Below are 20449 nucleotides of genomic sequence, written 5' to 3' on the forward strand. Positions count from 1 at the left end.
CTGTACTAAGTGCTTTTGATGGATTTTTATGTTTAATCATCACAACATTTCTATGAACTGGGGGCTATTATATCCCCATTTTAGATGATGAAAGCTCAGGTTATTTGCCCAAAGCAAGTTATATTGCAGTCAGGGGACTTTCCTGGTATATATAATACTACTCCTGTGTTCTGTTGACCGTGGTACTAATTAGCAAGTATTTGAATTTAAAAGTTGGCCAGATAACGCTTAAATCATATGGATGAGCAAACTGTAAATTTGAAGATGAAATAAATCATTTGTAAATGTGAAGAGCCGCTTAAAATCTATTGCTAGAAAGATGCGCTTAAACTATTCTCCCATTCTAATACTGTGTATTTCGGTGTTTGGATTACAAACAGCATCACAGTTGAAGGATAACCAATGGGAATAGTACTGTGGTAATTTTATGTCTTAACGATAACGGTGTGCCATAGTCAAAATGACTGATTTAATTAATATGTTTTCTACCATATTTTACATTTCTCCATTGAAAGATATTCTAAAGGGTGAGGTGTGCAGTTTAGCTTATTTAGCTCCCAATTCCAACTTTCCTACATTTGGAAGATATATGGTATTTATTTGCATTTTTATTCTTTTTTTGTTTTATGTGCTCATTTGAATCTTATCTATTTTCTTTTCTTTTTTCTTTCTTTTTTTTTTTTTTTAACAGTTACATCCAGCTTTTTATTGCCTAAGCAGACTGGGGCTTGCTTCGTCGCTTGACTTTGCTGTGGCGCATTCCTGTAAAGCCAGCTGAATTGCACACTGAAGATCCACCCTTTCGGTGAGTGGAATCATAGCTACAATTTTGTGTTTTGCTTTGCCTCATGTTGTTTGTATTGTTGACCAAAGTGCTTTGATACAGAGCACAAAATAGTGCTTTTCCAGCTCTGTGCAGGAAAACTGGCTTCTTTTCTCTTTTTTTCCTTACGGACACAAGTAAATTGTACTGTCATTTTCTCTCTCTGAAATCCGCTATTGTCTCTCTCTCTCCCAACCCAACTGAATGACTACAGTTCTTCACTCATGCATCTGCTTCTTCTCTACCTGGATGTGTCCCCCTCTGGGGGACACCTTTCCTCATCCCCTGGCCTCTTCAAATAATTTGGTTATTGCATTCCATATTTGCTGTGTATGCGTGGAAACAAAAGGTGATAGTTGTGGTCAGCTGGACCACATAGTATTCCACTGTAATGTGTAAGACATTAGAGATTAAAAAAAACTTGGCCCCCTTGATCTGTTTCATGTTGTTAATCTGTGCATGTCGTAAGACAAGCAAAAAGGAAACCAGCAAGCCTTTCTGATGTTCCTAATAAAATCCTCTCTGTTTTTATTGCCCCTGAACTGGCATCCTCAATGTATCTACAGCATCTAGTACCATATATCAAAGGTCTTCCCAAGGCTTTTCTTGGACCTTCTGCATCCATTTTCCCCAAGTCTTTTGCTTTTCAGATCTTGCTTTTATATTTTTACAGGTCACATCTTACCAAGATGGTGCACCTTGGGGAATGAGGAAATTAAAGGGTCCTATGGGTACAATTATAAATACATTTTGCAATTCTAATTTGGAGATGGATCATCTGACTTAGCTAAAATCTCAGTTATAGAATAATTTTAGTAATTTGAATATATATGGAGCTATTGTGACCAAGGATAGGGTATGAGAGGAGGTATGATAGAGACTTATAAGTGATTAGATGGATAAAAGGAACAGGTACCTGGATTAAATCTTTTTTTCTTCTTTCTTCCTTTTTATTTCTGGCAGAAGTTTGTGTGTGTGTGTGTGTGTATGTGTGTGTGTGTGTGTGTTTCCCGTGAAAATGAGGCAGTGTCAAAGGGAATGAGAATGGGCTTAAGGGCAAGGGTGTTGACATGAATACTTTCATGAAGGAGGTGTGCGTAATGCAGTAATCAGCCTGGCTGGAACAGTCAGTTTAGAAAGTACTTATGAAACAGATAATATAATGTCTGGATGGGAATCTCATGAGGCTGTGGTGAGAAGTAGATGATGCAATTAGGTACTTAACCTGGTACTTGGACATGTAGTTGGAGATGAATGAATGTTATCAGCAGTTCTGGCTCCATTTTGCTGGTGAAGAAACTGAAGTCCAAGCAACTTGTTGGAAAACTACCTTTCTACTGTGGCTAGTTTTCCACATTTTTTCTTGCCATCCCCATATGTTTTCTTGGGTATGTGGTCTGAGCTGAGAGAATCTTCTATTAGGGTAGTAGTGACTTCTTTTTGGATTATATCGTTCTTGGATTCTGAGAAGGCACTCAATGGGATAATGCTCAGCACACTTTAACTTTCTCTGAAGCATAGATGTTCCTCATGTCTTGGAGGTCAGATCCAAACTAGGTTGTGTAAGGAAGGCTCGAGTTTATTATAGCACATCTCTGACGTCAAGGACGCTAGCACACAGATCAGGTGCTATCCTCTCCTAGAAATATCCCCCAGTACCACTTTCCTTCTTGGAAGCTTGGACCCATCATTGTTTTTGTTCTTAAGGAGATATCACTGAGTGCTTAGGAAATCCATTATAAACATAGAGTTGTCAATTTTAGAAGAAATGGGAGGTGTATGGTGAAACAGACCTAAGACTCTGAAATAGCCTATGCTAACCCATTTGTCCTCCCCCAGAGCAAATAATAGATCAGAACACTGCAGAAGAGGAGGAGATAGGTTAGGTGGGGCAAGACCTGGAAGAATAGAACCTGCCTTGAAGAATGATGCCCATGTTCAGATTCCTAGAGGATTTTCCTGAACTTATTAGATTCATCGGTCATCCCGTTTTTCTCTTTGTTGCTCATCATCCTAATCTTCTCATCTAATTTAATTCTGTGACTCAGTTTCCTAGAAAAGATGGGTCTTTGGTACATAATAGTCAGGAAAATAGGTAGAGGAAAATGAGGAATATTGTGTCCATGTGGGAAGAGAGAGAAAAGGCTACATGATCTTAGGAACTACCTTGATAATAAAAGCAAATTTTAGAATGCCAGTGATTTGCCTAACACGCTGGCTGGAAAACTCAATGAGAAAACTCAACGCTCTCATCAGGTTTTGCCATCATTTAGTTAAGATGATTTACTATTGCAACCACAAGTGTTTTGAATTTTGGCTAAATAACAAGGCAGCCAGTGAGGCAGGGCTTGGCTTGCAGAAAACTGCTGTCAACTTTCAGAAGTTCTTCATGGTAACTGTCTGGCATTGTATTTACATTCTATGGAACCTGTTCCCAAGAAATACCTACCTACTTTGAAAAGAACTCTGCAAGACTTCTGCCCTCTGCTGTTCAATTTAAAGTGTCATTTTCAGCCCTAATAGAATAAATAAGAGTGGCTTTACTAGGCAATAGGCTTTAGCAACATTAACTGGTGTTTGCCCAAGTTTTTAGTTCCCATCTGTACCATCTCTAGCTCTTTTTCTTTTCACTTAGGCTTATGCCTGAAGTTTTAAATGCTGCTCTCTTTGCTTATAAGAGGCAATAAATATATTTATTGTAATTTATGTAATTAATTTACTAGATCATAGCTTATCATACCATATTCTTCATAATAAAACCTAGGCTTTCTCTAGAATCATCCCATATTTTTGCTTGTTCACAATATTTCAATTAGTGTATCAGGACCTTAAAAATTTCTATGCAAATCTTTTGCTTAACTGGAAGGAGTGTATAAAATGGTTTTTACTCTGTGTTGAATTCATAGAAAACACTAAATTTAAATGTAGATTCTCATAGTTCTAGGATGATCATATCTGCTTTCAATCAGAGTGGGATGAAATATAAGATATGATTCTGCCATCACTAAAATATTTTTTTGGCTGTTTTTTTTCAGTATTTAGGAAATGAAGATAAAAGAGAAAGAAACTTAAAAACAATAGAAAAAACCCTGATACTTTGAAAGATTGCCATTGATATGGGAAAAGTAGAACAAATGTTTTTCAACTTCTGATAGTATTAAATTGAAACCCTACTGGGCGCCTGGGTGGCTCAGTTGGTTAAGCGACTGCCTTCGGCTCAGGTCACGATCCTGGAGTCCCAGGATCGAGTCCCACATCGGGCTCCCTGCTCAGCGGGGAGTCTGCTTCTCCCTCTGACCCTCCTCCCTCTCGTGCTCTCTGTCTCTCATTCTCTCTCTTGCAAATAAATAAATAAAATCTTTAATAAATAAATAAATAAATAAATAAATTGAAACCCTACTTTAGGTAGAAGTTTTGGAAAAATCAACAAATCTACATGAAGGCTGTGTTTTCAGCAACACATCCTGCAGCGGGTGATGTGTGGATTTAATTCCTATCAGTGGAATACAACTTGACATTTTTCACTTTCCTTCCCATTTTAAAGAGTTTGTAATAATCAGTATGTACTGAATATATAAGTGACCTAGTCTCTTAAAAAATAAGATTAACATTTTTTTTCTCTCGTTTAAAATCCACTTCTGTGTAAGAACTGAACTAGTAGCACCATGTTGAAAGTATTACACTGAGGGCGCCTGGGTGGCTCAGTCGGTTAAGCGACTGCCTTCGGCTCAGGTCATGATCCTGGAGTCCCGGGATCGAGTCCCGCATCGGGCTCCCTGCTCGGCGGGGAGCCTGCTTCTCCCTCTGACCCTCCCCTCTCTCATGTGCTCTCTCTCATTCTCTCTCTCAAATAAATAAATAAAATCTTTAAAAAAAAAAAAGAATTACACTGAGCTCTTTTTTTTCCTTTTTTGCCAGTATAGAAATGCGCTTTCATACTCACCATCTAACCTTTAAGATGAGAGCATTTTGAGATTTTTTTTTCTACACTACATGCCTGAATTGCCTCTTAACGTCGTGAGATTTACAATAGGTTTTCTTTAAACATTCCAAATTCTCTCATATAAAGTCGTGCAACATTATATATTTCACAAAATATTTCCTTGGAAATTTAAAGACTGAAACAGAACTTATGTAACCAGAGCTAATATATGATGTGTGTGTGGTGTTTTAATATAACAATTACGAAGGGAGTAAAAGTAGAAAGGAACACTTATTAAATACCTGCCCTGTGCTACATTTAAACATTTTTTTCTCTGTAATGTAAATCATTTTATTTAACATAAAAACAAACTCTTCTTTACTTCTGAAAACTGAGGTCCCAAGAGGTTAAATATCTTACTCAAGTTTGCTCAGCTAAGAAGAACTATATTTTTTAGCCCAATCTATTATTCCAGATACTGATCCACTAATTGAAATATTTTGAACAAGGAAAAACATGGATGATTCTAGAGAAAGTCTAGGTTTTATTATGAAGAATATGGTATGATAAGCTATGATCTAGTAAATTAATTACATCAATTTTTAAAGTATAGATTTTTTATAAACTGTTGTCACTTAGGCTAAAGTGTGAATGGTGTGCTTATTGATGTTTGCCAACTATTATTGGATGTAGATTTTGGTTTTCAAATCCCCGAATACATAAATCAATGAGATATTTGTAACACGGAATAAGAAAAGTAATTATAAAATGCTATTTCAATTTTTGAGTAGCTCATTTGGAAAATTGAGTGGGAATATCTTTGAATGGCTTAGCTTACTATTACAGAACAGTTACAAAAGAAGAAAAGTAGTCTGTAGAGGCTTGTTGTATCATTAGAACTATGTAAACCAGGATGAACAAATAGAACAGAATTTGGGTAAAATCAAACATTTTAATGGGGTACTGAGAAAATATGGAAATATTGTAGGTTCAGTTCCGGACCACCACAATAAAGTAAATATCACAATACAGCAAGTCAAATGAATTTAGTCAGTTCCCAGTATATATAAATGTTATGTTTCCACTATACTGTAGTCTATTAAATGTGCAAAAGCATAATGTCTAAAAAACCAATGTACATACCTTAATTTAAAAATACTTGAGTGCTAAAAAATGCTAACCACTATCAGCTTTCAGTGAGTCATAATCTTTTTGCTGTTGGAAGGAAGGTCTAGCCTCGATGTTGATATATGCTGGCTGATCAGGGTGGTGGCTGGCAAGGTTGAGTGGCTGTGGCGATTTCTTAAAATAAGACAATGACATTTGCCACACTGACTGACTCTTCCTTTCCCTAAAAATTTCTGTGTAGCATGTGACGCTATTTCATAGCATGTTACCTACAGTAGGTAATTTCAAAATTAGAATCAATTCTCTCAAACCTAACCTTACCACTGCTTTATCAACTAAGTTTATGTAATATTCTAAATGCTTTATTGCCATTTCAACAATCTTCACAGCATCTTCACCAGAAGCAGATTCCATCTCAAGAAACCAGTTTCTTTGCTCCTCCACAGGAAGCAACTCCTCATCCATTAAAGTTTTATCATGAGACTGCAACAATTCAAATATAATAATAATGACAAAGTTGGAAATATTGCAAGAATTACCACAATTTGACAGAGACACGAAATGAGCAAATTTTATTGGAAAAATGGCATCAGTAGACTTGCTAAATGCAGGGCTGCCACAAACCTTCAATTCATAAAAATGTGGTATCTGTGAAGTACAATAAAATGAAATACAATAAAATGAGGTGTGCCTGTATAAGGAAAAAAAGATTCATCCATTATATTAGGATGAATCCAATTTGCCTGAAAAACCAACAGATAAAAATATATTGTTAAGAGGTCAATTTAATATAAATTAAATATCATCCTACATAATATAAATTATAAATAAGTCAAAATATTACCGTTAAGGTATTTGAATGGATATTTGCTTGTGTGTGTATGTGTTTGTGTAGGTCTGTGTGTGTGTGTTGTACATCTGCATGCCATATCTAGGTCCATAGAAAATGGGTTACAAATGTAGGCATCTTAATAAAGAATGTAAGAACATAGAGCCACAATCATACAAGGAATAAACTATCAAGAACATAGGGAAATAAATATAACAGTTGATCCTCCTTCCTTGTGGTAGTCATGTTCTATCAAGTTGCTGGACACTGAATTAGCAAATACTGAATCATTGCCCCAGGGGAAATACTGGATTAGATAAGTGCAAGCCTCAAGTCCCAGCATTTTCATCAACCAATCAGCAGATCAATATGTAACCTTGTTTTATGTGTGTTTCTGTTTAAGAACATCTTATTTAATATATGTTGTTGATTCATTAACATTGAACTCATGGCGGACAGTACTATAACTCCTGCCTGACCAAAGCTTCTCTAGCACATGTATTTTCTCCGTAAGGCACCTGACAGCCTTCTTGCACTTGGGATCACTAGACAGCACTTAAGTACGATGCTTGGGAGTCATTTAAAACAGCAAAATCAGCAAGAAAGGGCACAAAAACGTATAAAATGCGGCACTATATAGACAGTGAAAAGGACTTGTTTATAATATGAGCACTGAAATAAGAAGGCAGGGCATCTCATTATTACATCTCAGCCGGGAACGTGTATTAGGCAACTCAAATTATTCACTGCTCTGCATGACTGTAAAAGTGCTAGGAGTCTTGATTATGGGATTACAAATAAAGAAACGCCCAAAGTGGATAATCCTATGGTCAGTAGTTAATGTTTCAATATTTTATCTTATTTGGAAATAATCTAGATATTCAATGAATATCCAATATTTAACTTATCTCAGTATACCTTTAAAGTTTTCAGTTACCAAAAAGATTTTGGAAACTATTTTTAAGTAGACATACCATAAGCATAAATATTATTGAAAAGTATATGTATAAACTTTTATGTTACTTATATATTTTATTTGTTAAGAATTATGGTTAGATTATTTATGAAAATTTCATGAGATATTAAATGTCTAACCATCATCTTGTTATGTTATCTTTCTTGCTGACAAATTCTGTAACAGAGACAACATGAGATTGACTTTTAATAAATCTGTGTAGAATAAAAGTATTATATTTAATGCTGATAACTCTAAAGACATGCCTGTTTTAATTACACCAACAAACTTAAGTTAGCTTTTATTTACCAAACATTATCCTAGATCACATGAACTTGAAAATCATTTGAGTTATTTTCTACATTTATGAGAATATACTTTATATAAATGTTTGTCTTTACAAATCAATTTTTGTAATACCATCTGGAGGTGGACAAGTATCACGTATCTATAACATATATACATAGACATACGTAATATGCAGACACGTACAGGGATCTCAGAGCTCTGATTTTAAAATTTTAGCAATGAGACAAGTATGATAATGGAAAACTCACTAGTTTATAAAAGAACAGTTGAATCCAAAGTGTGTTCTGGCAGATAGAATAAGTTAAAGCTACCTGCTGAGATGGCTAAAAGCTTTTACTGATATTCGTGGAAAGATTTTTAAAATTTTTTATTCATTTAATTTCCATATAGCTTTCTCCCTTCCCTTCTCTTCCCCTCCACTCCCCTTCTCTTTCTTTTCCTTTATAAAAATTTCCTCCTGAAGTTTGCATATTAAGAGATGGCTCTGGGTTCCTAGGGAAGAGCAGGTAGAATACTTATATCTCAAAGGCACAGAGAAAGTATGTAAATTTCTCCAAGAAAGCCTTTGTTTCTTAAATCCAGATCTTTCACAATATGTGAAAGCCTTTTGAGATGAATAGGGGAGGTTTGGGGATTGGCAAAAAGGATAGGTGGTGTTTGAATTGTTTCTAGAACCATGTTTCTGTTCTTATAAAGACTCAATTTGTAAGACAAGTACATTTTTTAAGTCCTCAAAGAATTGGGTTTCAACCTGAATGATAAACCAGAAGCTGACCACAGCCATCTAACTACATTGTCCTTAATCTGCTTCTTCATATCAGGGAGAAGATCTTCAACTAAGATTGAAATCAGAAGATTCCTATATTCTAGATTTAGAGCTATATTTCTTTAGAATGGTTTGATAAATCCTTCCACAATGGCTTCAGAATGTTTTTCTTTTCCTCTGTGTACAGATTTTCATTTTGGCTCTGGGGAGAAGGCCTAAAAAAAAGTTCCTATCAGGCTCTGATATCAGCTTCCAATTTGGCCAACTTCTGATTATAGAGCTACTTAAAAAAATCCTTTCAAATATCTTGCTAGGTGTGAGCCAGGACCAACAGTAAATATTCCTGACAGTATTGAACAACCCCATGGACACAAGAAGCATCCCCCAAAAAAGTACAAAAGATACTACCGTCCCAATGAAGCCGGTGGAGCGAGGTTCTTGTCTCACAGAGTCTAAGAATGAATCTCATAGACAAAGGAGAGTGAACAAAGCGATAGAGTTTTATTAAGCAAGGATACAGAAAAACATCTCAGGAGTTAGAGGGGTCCCAACCGCGTTGCCAGTGAGGGCTTTTCATCTCTGGCCTTTTATTAGGACTTTAGCAGGAAACTTGCCAGTGGTTAGGTCAATGGCCTGGAGCTAGACATGACGCTTATACCTTGTGTGTGAGTTTTTGTCTCTGTGACATCTATGATCTATAGATATGTTTTGCTAGGTCTGGTTAATCTCTATAGTGAACTTTTCCTTTGAGGCCTGGTTAGTTTCTGTGTTTTTTTTTTTATTTTTGGGGGTTACAGTGTAGTTAGTAGAAACACATTTTAACCCTAGTAAGTGGGATAGGGTGGTCTAAATTTTCCTATCTTTGTTCTGTCTCAAGGTGTGTGTACCTGAAATACCCTCAGAGCCTAGTTGGGGCCCCTCTTCTTTCCCTACCTAAAGTCCCATCCTTTCCCTATTTACCAAGATCCAGAGCCACTCCCAAAGATAACCAAAAGAAATACTTAAACAATTCCAGTGGAGAGCTGGCAACACTTGGGAGGACCCAAGCTGAAATCGTAGTACAAGTCACATCTCTATCTAGCCGTATTTTGGGCTGCCCCTCCCCCAACCTCATGCTTGCCAAACCAAGATCCTAGGACACAAAATTAGACAAACAAGGGAGTAGCTGTTCCTGGGTAAGAAAGGATCGATAATCATTATCTTTTCCTGCCAATCTGAATTTGGAAAGGAACAGACATGAAATTTTACCTTCTCTCTACCAGGTCCACAGGTGGAAATCTGGGAGAGCTGAGTTTGTTATTTATTCTTACCCTTTGTAGGCTTCTGCCAGTTTTCCTAGAATGCCATCTGCAGGATCCAGAGAGAATGGGGTGTCCCAGTGAGTCCTTGTCTTGGTCACCAGAAACGATAGAGAAGGAAAAAATAATTTTCCCTCTATCCTTTATAGTGAGTGCTTGGCTGAGACCCCTTTCTATCTACGGCACCTCTTAAGTGGATAAGCTTATCTGAGATGGTTAAATGTTCTCCACTGTGTCCGCTGTAATTCAAGATTACCTTTGGTAGGGGCGCCTGGGTGGCTCAGATTGTTAAGCGTCTGCCTTCGGCTCAGGTCATGATCCCAGCGTCCTGGGATCAAGTCCCCCATTGGGGCTCCCTGCTCCTTGGGAGCCTGCTTCTCCCTCTGCCTCTCTCTCTCTCTCTCTCTCTCTCATGAATAAATAAAATCTTTAAAGAAAAAGATTACCTTTGGTAAGATGACCTACTGGTTTAGCCTTAAAACAAAATTTTATTCACCTGTGCCCTCATGCTCGCCCCAGACCTGCTTAACTCAGACCCAGTACAGCTCCAGTCCCAGTCCCGTTTTTAAGTCAGACCTGAGATCTGTGGGGTTGCTAAGTTGGACCTCGTCCACTCTGTCTGATTTTCGGAACACGTGGCATGAGTAGGGGTAGGGGGAAGAAATACACGAATGAACTCCGAAAGCTCATAGCGCAGAAGCTGCAGACCTAGGATCCAAGAGAGACGTTCTTACCACCCCTGCAGCGGCCAGAAGCAGCGAGAAAACAGCGAGCTCAAGGGGCTGAACAAGTAGCTACTCTGGGTTGCTCACTGCTTCCTGGGGACTGTTGGGGGTCTCCTTTGGTTCCGTGTTCTGACATCAGAACTGTTGAAAGAGAAACTGAGGCGCATTAAAAATTTGAAGAGTTTGAGTAAAAATCAACTTAAATTGGGCAGCGCCATAGCGGAAGTTGGTAGGAGCACTCTACCAGCGGGAGCTCAGGGAATAGAGAAAAGGCAGAAGCAAAGTAAGGAAATTATTGAATGGCGACAGCGTAAAGCCTAATCGGCTGTTGGTGACTGGTTGTCCTTAGCATTTTGATTTTGTAACCTTGAGGCATTTATAGGCTTAGAGTTTGGTTTGCTTGTGTCAGTCTCCACAGCACCAGAGCCACGCCAGTCTTATGTGCTCCTTATGTAACTGATTTAGTACTGATCATCCTCCATAGATGCACTGGTTTTGGTTTGGAAGTCATTTTTGTAAGCTGAGCGGAAGATAAAATGTCTAGAGCACTGATGCTGTCTGTTCATGATGAAGCAGCATGTTTTTGAAAGTCCATAAAGCATATGATACCAACATTTGTCTTCTAGGCAAATTATAAAAGATATTGAAAACTCATTGTCCTTGGTATTGGCAAGTGTGTGGTGTTGGGGGGGGTCACCAATCACCGAGAGTGGATAGTGCTGAGGATCTTAAGAGGCTTATAAGGTTTGACCCTCTTCTTACACATTTAACCTTTTATGCTAAGAATTATCACTGAACAGAAAGATACATTTGGAAGGATGTTACTTAATGAAACATTTAAAATAATGGCCATTTATTTTTTTTATTTTTTTTTTAAGATTTTATTTATTTGACAGAGAGAGACACAGCGAGAGAGGGAACACAAGAAGGGGGAGTGGGAGAGGGAGAAGCAGGCTTTCTGCGGAGCAGGGAGCCCGATGTGGGGCTCGATCCCAGGAGCCTGGGATCATGACCTGAGCCGAAGGCAGACGCTTAATGACTGAGCCACCCAGGCACCCCTAAAATAAGGGCCATTTAAAAACAATTGTCTACCAATAACAGTTTAATGACATTCAAATGCTGAAATACTTTGCAGCCCTGAAAAAGTAATCTTTTTAAAGAACATGGAAGAATACCGGAATATTGTATTTTTAAAAAGTATATATAGCCTGATCCTAGTATACTTATTTTTTAAATGTACCAAAGAACATTAAGAGAAAGGTGTGAGGGACATATGAGGAAATGTTAATAGTGGCTATTTCTGGGGAAAGAGACAGCAGATCATTTGTATTTTCTTATTTTTTTTTCTGTATTTTTCTAACTTCCTACCATAAATTTGTTACTTTTGTAATTAGAAAGTAAATAAGGAAGAAAACAACTGAGGAGATATTAGAATGTGATACTCCATCTCCAGATGGAGATGCTTGTCTTGGATGTTAGGCCATCTCATTCTTACCAAAAATGTGAAGATCGTCTTGTTTATGAGGATTTAATATCCTCCAGCAGAAGATGGTGCTGTTTATATCAAGTATTACGGGCAGCCAACATGAAGGGGAAAAAATATCCTCAGAAAACAAAAGATACTATATTTTTTTCCCCTACTACCTAGATCACCTTTTTAGATTCTGTTGATGAAACATTTCTCATTTCATGTAATGATTAATTTTTAAAAATTACTAAATGTCTTTGGCCTTTTAGGCAAGTACAGTGTGTTAAATAATATGTGGTAAAAAGAAGTTTATGAGTCTTGTTTTCTAAAGGCTTCAGTTACTTTGGAAGAACAAGTTGGTTCTTTAAAAAGAAATGAAATAAGTGACACAAAAATTCAGAGGGAAGAGTTATCATTGTAGTTATCATTGTGGGCAGAACACATAAGGGAAAGCATCAGAGAATGGATGGCACAGAATGAGCCGTGAATAATGGCTGGGGATTTGATAAACACACTGCAGAATAATAACAAGGACTGCTTATTGAGAGCCTATTACATACCAACTACTGTGCTAGACTTTCACTGTAGCCACTTCAAAACATTTACCACAGTTATCCAGGAGCTGATATCATCTCATTTTACAGATGAAGACTCAGAGATACTCAACAACCTTCCCAAGGTTAAATAGCTAATGAGTAACAGCAGAAAGGATTCAAATACCACCCTCTTCCTGCCCCTCCTCCCTCTCCTCCCCCTCCTCTACCTCCTCCTCATTGAGTCCTAATGCCAGGCATATGTTTTTCGGTTGTCACCTCTCAAAATGTTGGTTTCTTCTGCAGAAATGGTGTTAAAGTGGCTTGCCCAGGGATGCAGAGTATCTGGTGGTGCTGGGAACAAGGTGTGTTTGACTTAGAGCTGAGGTTTGATTAGTGACGGCTCTAAGATGTGACATCTCTATGAGCTTGAGCAAGTTACTGAACTTTTTAGGGCTACTGGATCCCATGTGCAAAAGTGCTTTCTTCATGGGTTATTAGGAAGAGTCAATTCGTTATTATGTGTAAAAGTGCTTAAAACAGGGATGTAGAAACTACTTGATTACTACTTTCTTAAGTGATTATTATTAGCAGCAGCAACAGTAACATCATCATCATTATTAATGTTATTACTGTAGCTCTGTTACCAAAAAAAGGAAATGACTATCACCAGTGGTACAGGAGGACATTTCAGTAGCTAGTAGTTAAGTATCTGCTTTCAGCTCAGGTCATGATCCCAGGGTCCTGGGATTGAGTCCTGCATTGGGCTCCCTGCTCAGCAGGGAGCCTGCTTCTCCCTTTCCCTCTGCCTGCCACTCCCCCTGCTTGTGCTCTCTCTCTCTCTGACAAATAAATAAAATTAAAAAAAAGAAGAAGAAAAAGAAGAGCATCTCGGTTTATGTCTATGCTGACCTTAACCACTCTCTCACACTTGCTGATTTCTCTGTTGTAGGAAAAAGATATCAGACTCAGATTCAGCTTTCATTAGCCACTGGTATCTGGTCTGAAATTAGGAACATTTTAAACATTACATTTGTTTATACAGCTACCTTCTAATCATAGCCAATACTATGGGGTTTTTTATATTTAAAGTTTTTATAATTGACTTTTAAAATAGTGTGCTAAAGAAACAGTTCATTAAAGTAAATAAAAATACTAAGGAATAATGACAATGGTGTGAGATGGTGGCCATTGGGAAGAAATGGGGTTGGAAAATATCACACTATAGGAAGCTGGCAAACAAAGGGAGTGAGCACCCTCCGGGGAGAACCACTGCCATCAGAATAGAGGGTTTACATGGAGAATGAGTGGGGTAGAAGGTTGGTAAAGCTCTCATTTCCCTCCAGAGTGCTGAAAACATGGGTCCCTGAGGCAGCACGGGTGTGTAGGCTCTCACTGGGGAGTCTCATCTCTAAACCACAGCACTCAGGTGAGGCCTATATAGTGGCCACTTCTCTTTGTGACTTAAATTCAAGAAATCTTTTTGGAATAGCCCATTTTATTCAGGCTTTCCACATTAGGAATCACAGCTCCTGGAGGGCAGCAGCTGTGTCTGAGTTCCTTTCACGTAAATCCTCAGTGCCTAACCAACTGCTCGGGACACAATAGGTGCCCAAAAAGTATTTTTTCTGAGTGAATGAGTAAATTCTATCCATTGAGGGTCTTTTACCGAGTTCATTTTACATTTGTGTGACTATGTCTAAGGACTTCGATGGGATTGACATAGAGAGAAAAAGTGAATTAATTCAAAATGTAATAGCTATCTGACCTTCACTAAGTTCAGCAGTGTCACTGTAGAAGTGTTTTGGAGACCCGCCACTGTCAGATGAAACATCAGTAGCACAAATTGAGATATTAAATCGATTCAAGAGGCCCAAAGCACATGTAGTTGTCACTCCCAGCGTGACGTATAAAGGGCTTGAGGAGAGGAAGTGTTACTGACCACTGAGTTTCCTTAAAGAACCAAATCAGTTTTAATCATCAGGAGTCTTCATGGATTAACAGCAGTGGGGTGGAAAAACATGTCAATAGGGTAATGGAGAGCAAAGAGATTATGCTCCCACGTAGTGACATTGCTATTTTAACCAACTCAGAGTGGGATGATTCATGAAACAATTTTGTACTGTACTGTGTGTGTGTGTGTGTGTGTGTGTGTGTGTTCGTGTTCCAAGTTAAGGTTGTCAAGGGAAATTCTTTCAGGAAAGTTACCTCGGGGCTCTAGTCTATCCCTCTAGAGCTTCCTCTTTCCATAAATCACATACTAAGGTTCATCAATTTAGAAAATGACATGTGAAATTAGCCATTTATAGGATAATTTTGCTTTTGGTGTGCTTCCTAATTCAGGTATAAGAAATAGTAGTGACTTTTGGTAGGGGGTGAGGAAGGTTACAGATATTTTGTAATAAAAGATGCCACATCACACTTCGCCAAATTCTTTGTACAGTGGTAAGTTCCAACTGCCACTGTTAACTTTGTCAAACAAAACCCGTCTGCCTATACTGAATGTTTTGAAGGTGTATCTGCATGACATCCAGGATTTTGCCTCTCACTGTGCATAGGCTCTGAGTTGTGGAATTCCTTCAGAGAGCCATTTTAACTCTTTATGGATACAAAACAGACCGAGACTGTTCTCAAAATGTAAATATATTTTAGACCAAATGTTGAAATTCAATGACAACAACAATAATAATAATAAAATCTGGAACTTAATAATAGCTAACATATAGAGACCACATAATATCATGGGCCAGCTCTGATAAGGACTAAATGTACATCTCATTTGATTCACACAACACTTGATGGGACATTCCAGACTCAAAACTTCTGAACTCCCTAAAGCTCCCCTTGATCAATGAGACTTACCTAAATTTTTCTCAGCTTCTGTCTCCTGACTAAGCTGGACCCAGCATTGAAATAACACTTATTTTACAGTGTAGTTCAAGGTAGCATTGTTTTTAATACAAAACAGAAAGACCCAAATTTGTGTCACTCTCAGAACCCAGACTGATATTATGTATTGTGTATAGTAACTTTCTGAATAAGTGATACCCACTCAATGAATGTCTTGATCAGACATTCTAGGGGGAAAAAAAAAGTATTGCACATACATTTTTATTGTATGAGGTTCTTAGTCACAACATCACCTACAACTTCTTTAACATAATGGTCCTAGTAAATAATTTGCCTGACTCAAATACGATAGAATTATTTATTATAAAATTTATCAATTCCAGATCATGAACTCCAAATTGTTCTTTTGTATCCTTGAAGGAGACCTTAACTGATAAAGAAATTTCCCTGACCTTGGAGTGACTCCAAGAGACAATTTAAAGGCAAGGCACAGCAGCATTCAAGAAAAGCTCAACATAAATTTGAATACACTCCGAAGAGGGGGTCATTGTTGTCACCATGGTGATTTTATTCTTTCCTGGACTGAGCTCAGAATGAAAGGGGAGGAGTTTTCAAAGGAAAGATGCTGACATAGGTGAATCAATAATCTAGACACAATATCGAGCTGTTAGTAGAAATTTGGTGCTTGGTTTGAAGTTTTGAGTCCATGTTTGGGATCAGATACTCAATTAAGATATTTGACTATTAGGTTGCCTGAGAAAGCACCATTCTATCGTTAAAATATTTGTAAGTAATTAGAAAGTTATCTTATTATCAATACTTGGCTTAAAAGCATTATACTCACACTGGTCTTTCTTCAACAAACATTTGGAATGTGTATTATTCCTATGCAATGTGCTAAGTGCATTACATCCATTATTTCACTTAACACTTACAAAATATATGAGGTAGAGACTATAATTATTCCCATGTTAAAGATGCAGAAGTTAAGGCAAATGAAACATAGAAAATTTCTTTTGACTTTTGGTTTGGGTCTGATTTTGATCTTTTTTTTTTTCCCCAATGACGTATCTTTAGAAAAAATCAGGTTAAAAATTCCCATCCTCATGGAGCTTGCATTCTGGTGGTTTGCCTAGGTCACACAGCTGGTAAGTAGGCCATGTGAGAGTCAAACCCAGGTGGAAATTCATAAACCCTACCGTAAAAACTAGAATCTGCCTATCAAAGCATATGTAAGTACGATATGATGTTAGAAGCTCTGTTTAAGAATGGCCAAACCTACAGGTCAAATTTTTGAATGATACAGGTAGGAAGACCACTGGCATGAGTCTGGAGTGCTCACAGCTATCATTAGTTGTGTGCCCTATTATGAGAATTTCAGGAATTAACTACCAAGAAGGTAACTTCTTCCCATATGACCCAGAAGCCTATCTGGACTTATGGCAATTTCTGTGAGCCACAAGTGGAGCATGATTCTGTTCTAGTTAGGAAGGGCCTTCCCTTAAACTGAGCATATGAAGCAGAAATTTATCACAACCAACCCTGGCTGCCATTGTGGTGACAGATGTCACAGCTAGACCTCCCTCAAACAATCCTGGAATGACTCTCTGGAATTCTGCATGTGCCAACAGTCATTTTCAGACACAACCGTTTTTTGCTTATGCTTTCTCTCTTGCTTTCCATGTGACCTTCATCACCTAATTCTTTCCTCAGTTACTCTGAATTCTGACTTTCGAAATTGTGGTTTTTCTTTTAGAGAAAAATACTGAGACTCCGGCAAAATGATTATCTTGGTGATGTTTATCAGCATGTGGGCACACTGACCATCTTGCTCATGGCCCAGAGGTCCTACAATTGTTCACCTCTTAACCAAAAAACAAACAAACAGAAAAAAAAATCCAAAACCTTCCTTTGTTTCCTTTTCAGATACTTTGGAGAATTCCTAGCCAGTATCTTCATTTCCCTGAAGGAAATGCATGGGAGCCAGCTGCTAAGGGCTGGTGTTTGCACGCACCTGTTTGTTTATTTTTTAAAAGGTAATTGGGAATATGCCTAGAACCATGAATCTGTTTCTGTAGTGCACTCCAAACAGATGTAGGCACACAGAAGACAATCACAACCTTGTGTTGTGCATTTATTGCACACATAGTTCTCTAGTTGGCATTTTGCAAAGATATAATGATCAGAAATGCCTGGAACACAAACTTTAAATGGGGAGATGAGGTACTGAAAAGTAACTGAAAACATGAACAAAAAGAACAACGTAACCGTAACTCCTTATCATGGATTCCAACACTCTTTATCATTGGCTTTTAATACTGGCTGCACTTTAGTATCATCTCGGAAACTTGGAACCCCCCCCAACACACACACACACACAGCCTGGAATCTACCATTAGTGATTGTGATTTAATGGGTTGGGGGCATGGGCCACACATCCACATTTTGCAAAAGCTCTGCAGGTGGGCGTTATGGAATTGGGCCTGGAACCATCTCGATGCCTACCTCTCCCACCTCCTCTCTGGTCATCTGCCCCTATACTCATGCACTGTGGTCAACTGTAGTGCTTTGTGTTTGAGCATACAAAGCCCTTTCCTTCTTTAGAAACTTGTTCTATCTTCTCCCTTCTACAGAAATGCTCAGTACCTAGATCTTTGCATGGCCACTCCATTTGTGCCATTTGGCTCTCAGCTCATGTGTCATCTTATTGCAGTCTATATGAGCAGGACCTTCTGGACCTGTGCAGTCCCAAATGAGGGTAGCCATAAATAGGGCACCATCTTTCCTATCAGTCCTCTCTCCAAGTCCTCTCGAATCAACTGGTTTTATTTTTTTCCTTTTCTAAGTTACTAACTGAAGCCAATTTGTTTGCTCATACCAGTTGTACCACTAAAAGATAGGGACCAAGAGAGCAGGGACTTTCTCTAACATGTTCAGTATTATATTTCTGGTACTTAGAATAGTACCTTGCACCCAGTAAACATTTGTTAAATGAATGGTCTGTGTGTGATATATGAAGCTGAGAATCTCTGTCATCAGTCAATAATATGAGGTGGTTGAAGTTCATCAGGAAATCTTAATAGCTGAGGTAGGGTTCTAAGTAGATTTTCAATAAAGAAAGAGTGGTCTTGGTAAGATGTTGGAAGGATGTTCTGTTAGGGAAGCGGTATCTCTTAAGAGCCAAACCAAGTCACCTCAGAATGGAGCAAGCTCCTTAGCTTGGCTAGGATGAACAAGTTATGATTAAAATTAACCCAATCTCATGATATGATGAAATCATCCAAAGTGAACAGTCTTTGGAAATAGACCACAATTGGTTTCTAATGCAAATATTTCTAAATAATATGATCATAACTGTCATGGAGAGCATACACTGTCCCCAGTTTTCATGAAAGGTTGGAGAGCTGTATTTGATCTTTAACTAATATGCTCAGAAAAGTGAGAAGCAGCTAATAATAATGATGATAATAGCAGATAACAACTGCCTTTGATGGAGTGCTTCTCGGTGCTGGGCACTGGACCACGTACTTACATCTGTTGTATCATGTTAGCCCTCGAAGCAGACTTAGGAGGTGATTAATATCCAGTTTACCACCAACAAAAGTGAGACTTAGGAAAGCCAAGAAATTGACTGAAGTCCCATCCCAGGTATGTGGTTGAAATGTGATTTGAGGGCCGCCTGGGTGGCTCAGTCAGTTAAGTGTCTGCCTTCGGCTCAGGTCATGATCCCAGGGTCCTGGAATCGAGCCCCGCGTCGCTTCTCCTTCTCCTCCCTGCTTGTGCTATTGCTCTTTCTCTCTCCGTCAAGAAATAAATAAAATCTTTAAAAAAAATGTGATTTGAGCCCAGAATTTTGGACCCACAAGCTGCTATATTCACCCAAAATGCCACACTGCTCCATTTGGACCCAGTTTCATCCAGTGTGACTCTGATGATGGTCTGTCTTCCATACTAATTGCATCTAAGTTAGAATTTTAATAAAAAGCACAGAAAGTCTTCACATTACAAATTCTTGTAAACTTTTTTAAGTCCACCATTTGGAGCTCAAACTATGCATTCACAAAGGAAAACTGTTAGGAGTAGTGCTTAGATCACCAGGCCATAGAGGCCAAGTGTTGTATAACTTGAAACATTTTCTTAAATAGGAAAAAGAAAGTACTTTTATCTTGTATGTTGTTCTATGTATTATAGGTGATTTTAAAATTATGGCAATAGCATATAACATTTAAAAATAGATAGTTTGCCTCTGTTTTAATATACTATGCTGATATTTAAGCAAAATATTACTAACCGAAAAGGCCCAAGAAGTCCTCATTCAATTTTTGGTTTATACTTAAGCTGAATACAGATTCCTGGTTAATGATTTAATTAGAGCAAGTAAAAAAGATGTTCGGGTGATTTTGGATAGATGCCAAAGGAGATTAGGGGCTCTTTCAAAGAATTTAGGTGGATTGCAATTGTTTTTATGACATGTGATTTCCTTTCAAATTGGATTAGTTTTTCTTTTCACGTGAAGGTATCATTCCTCTTAAAGCATGATGATAGAGCAAGTAGGATGGTGGGAGGGTTTGAACAGGATGTGCGTGTCCAAGATATATGAAAATGGGAGAGCATCAGGTGTATTGTCAAGCATGAGGCATTAAAGATGGAGGAGGAGGGGTGAGCATGGAGAGAGATTGTAAAGAAGAAATTTGGCCCAATTGCCAAGCTGTCTTGGCTTGGATCACTTGTTTTCCAGAGTCTGGACTACTGGCCACGGGGCTGCAGTTGGGACTGGAACTAGGTGAGGAGAGGGCATGAGCTCTCCCAGCTCTGCAAGCAAGGCTTGTCTGCAAGGCCCCAG

The 20449-nt window shown here is 38.2% G+C and overlaps 1 protein-coding gene across 1 annotated transcript in view; it reads left to right on the top strand.

Annotated features, from left to right (window-relative positions):
* The first annotated feature begins 691 nt into the window (after positions 1–691).
* TENM2 (teneurin transmembrane protein 2) overlaps positions 692–20449 on the top strand; it is a 1103161-nt gene continuing 1083403 nt past the window's right edge. The window contains exon 1 of the mRNA XM_081826284.1: positions 692–805. The gene's annotated coding sequence lies outside the window, so the exon portion shown is untranslated. The remainder of the gene's footprint in view (positions 806–20449) is intronic.

The sequence above is a fragment of the Leptonychotes weddellii genome, chromosome 7 (assembly GCF_054177405.1).
Source record: "Leptonychotes weddellii isolate Sample4059 chromosome 7, ASM5417740v2, whole genome shotgun sequence".
NCBI classification, from domain to species: Eukaryota; Metazoa; Chordata; class Mammalia; order Carnivora; family Phocidae; genus Leptonychotes; species Leptonychotes weddellii.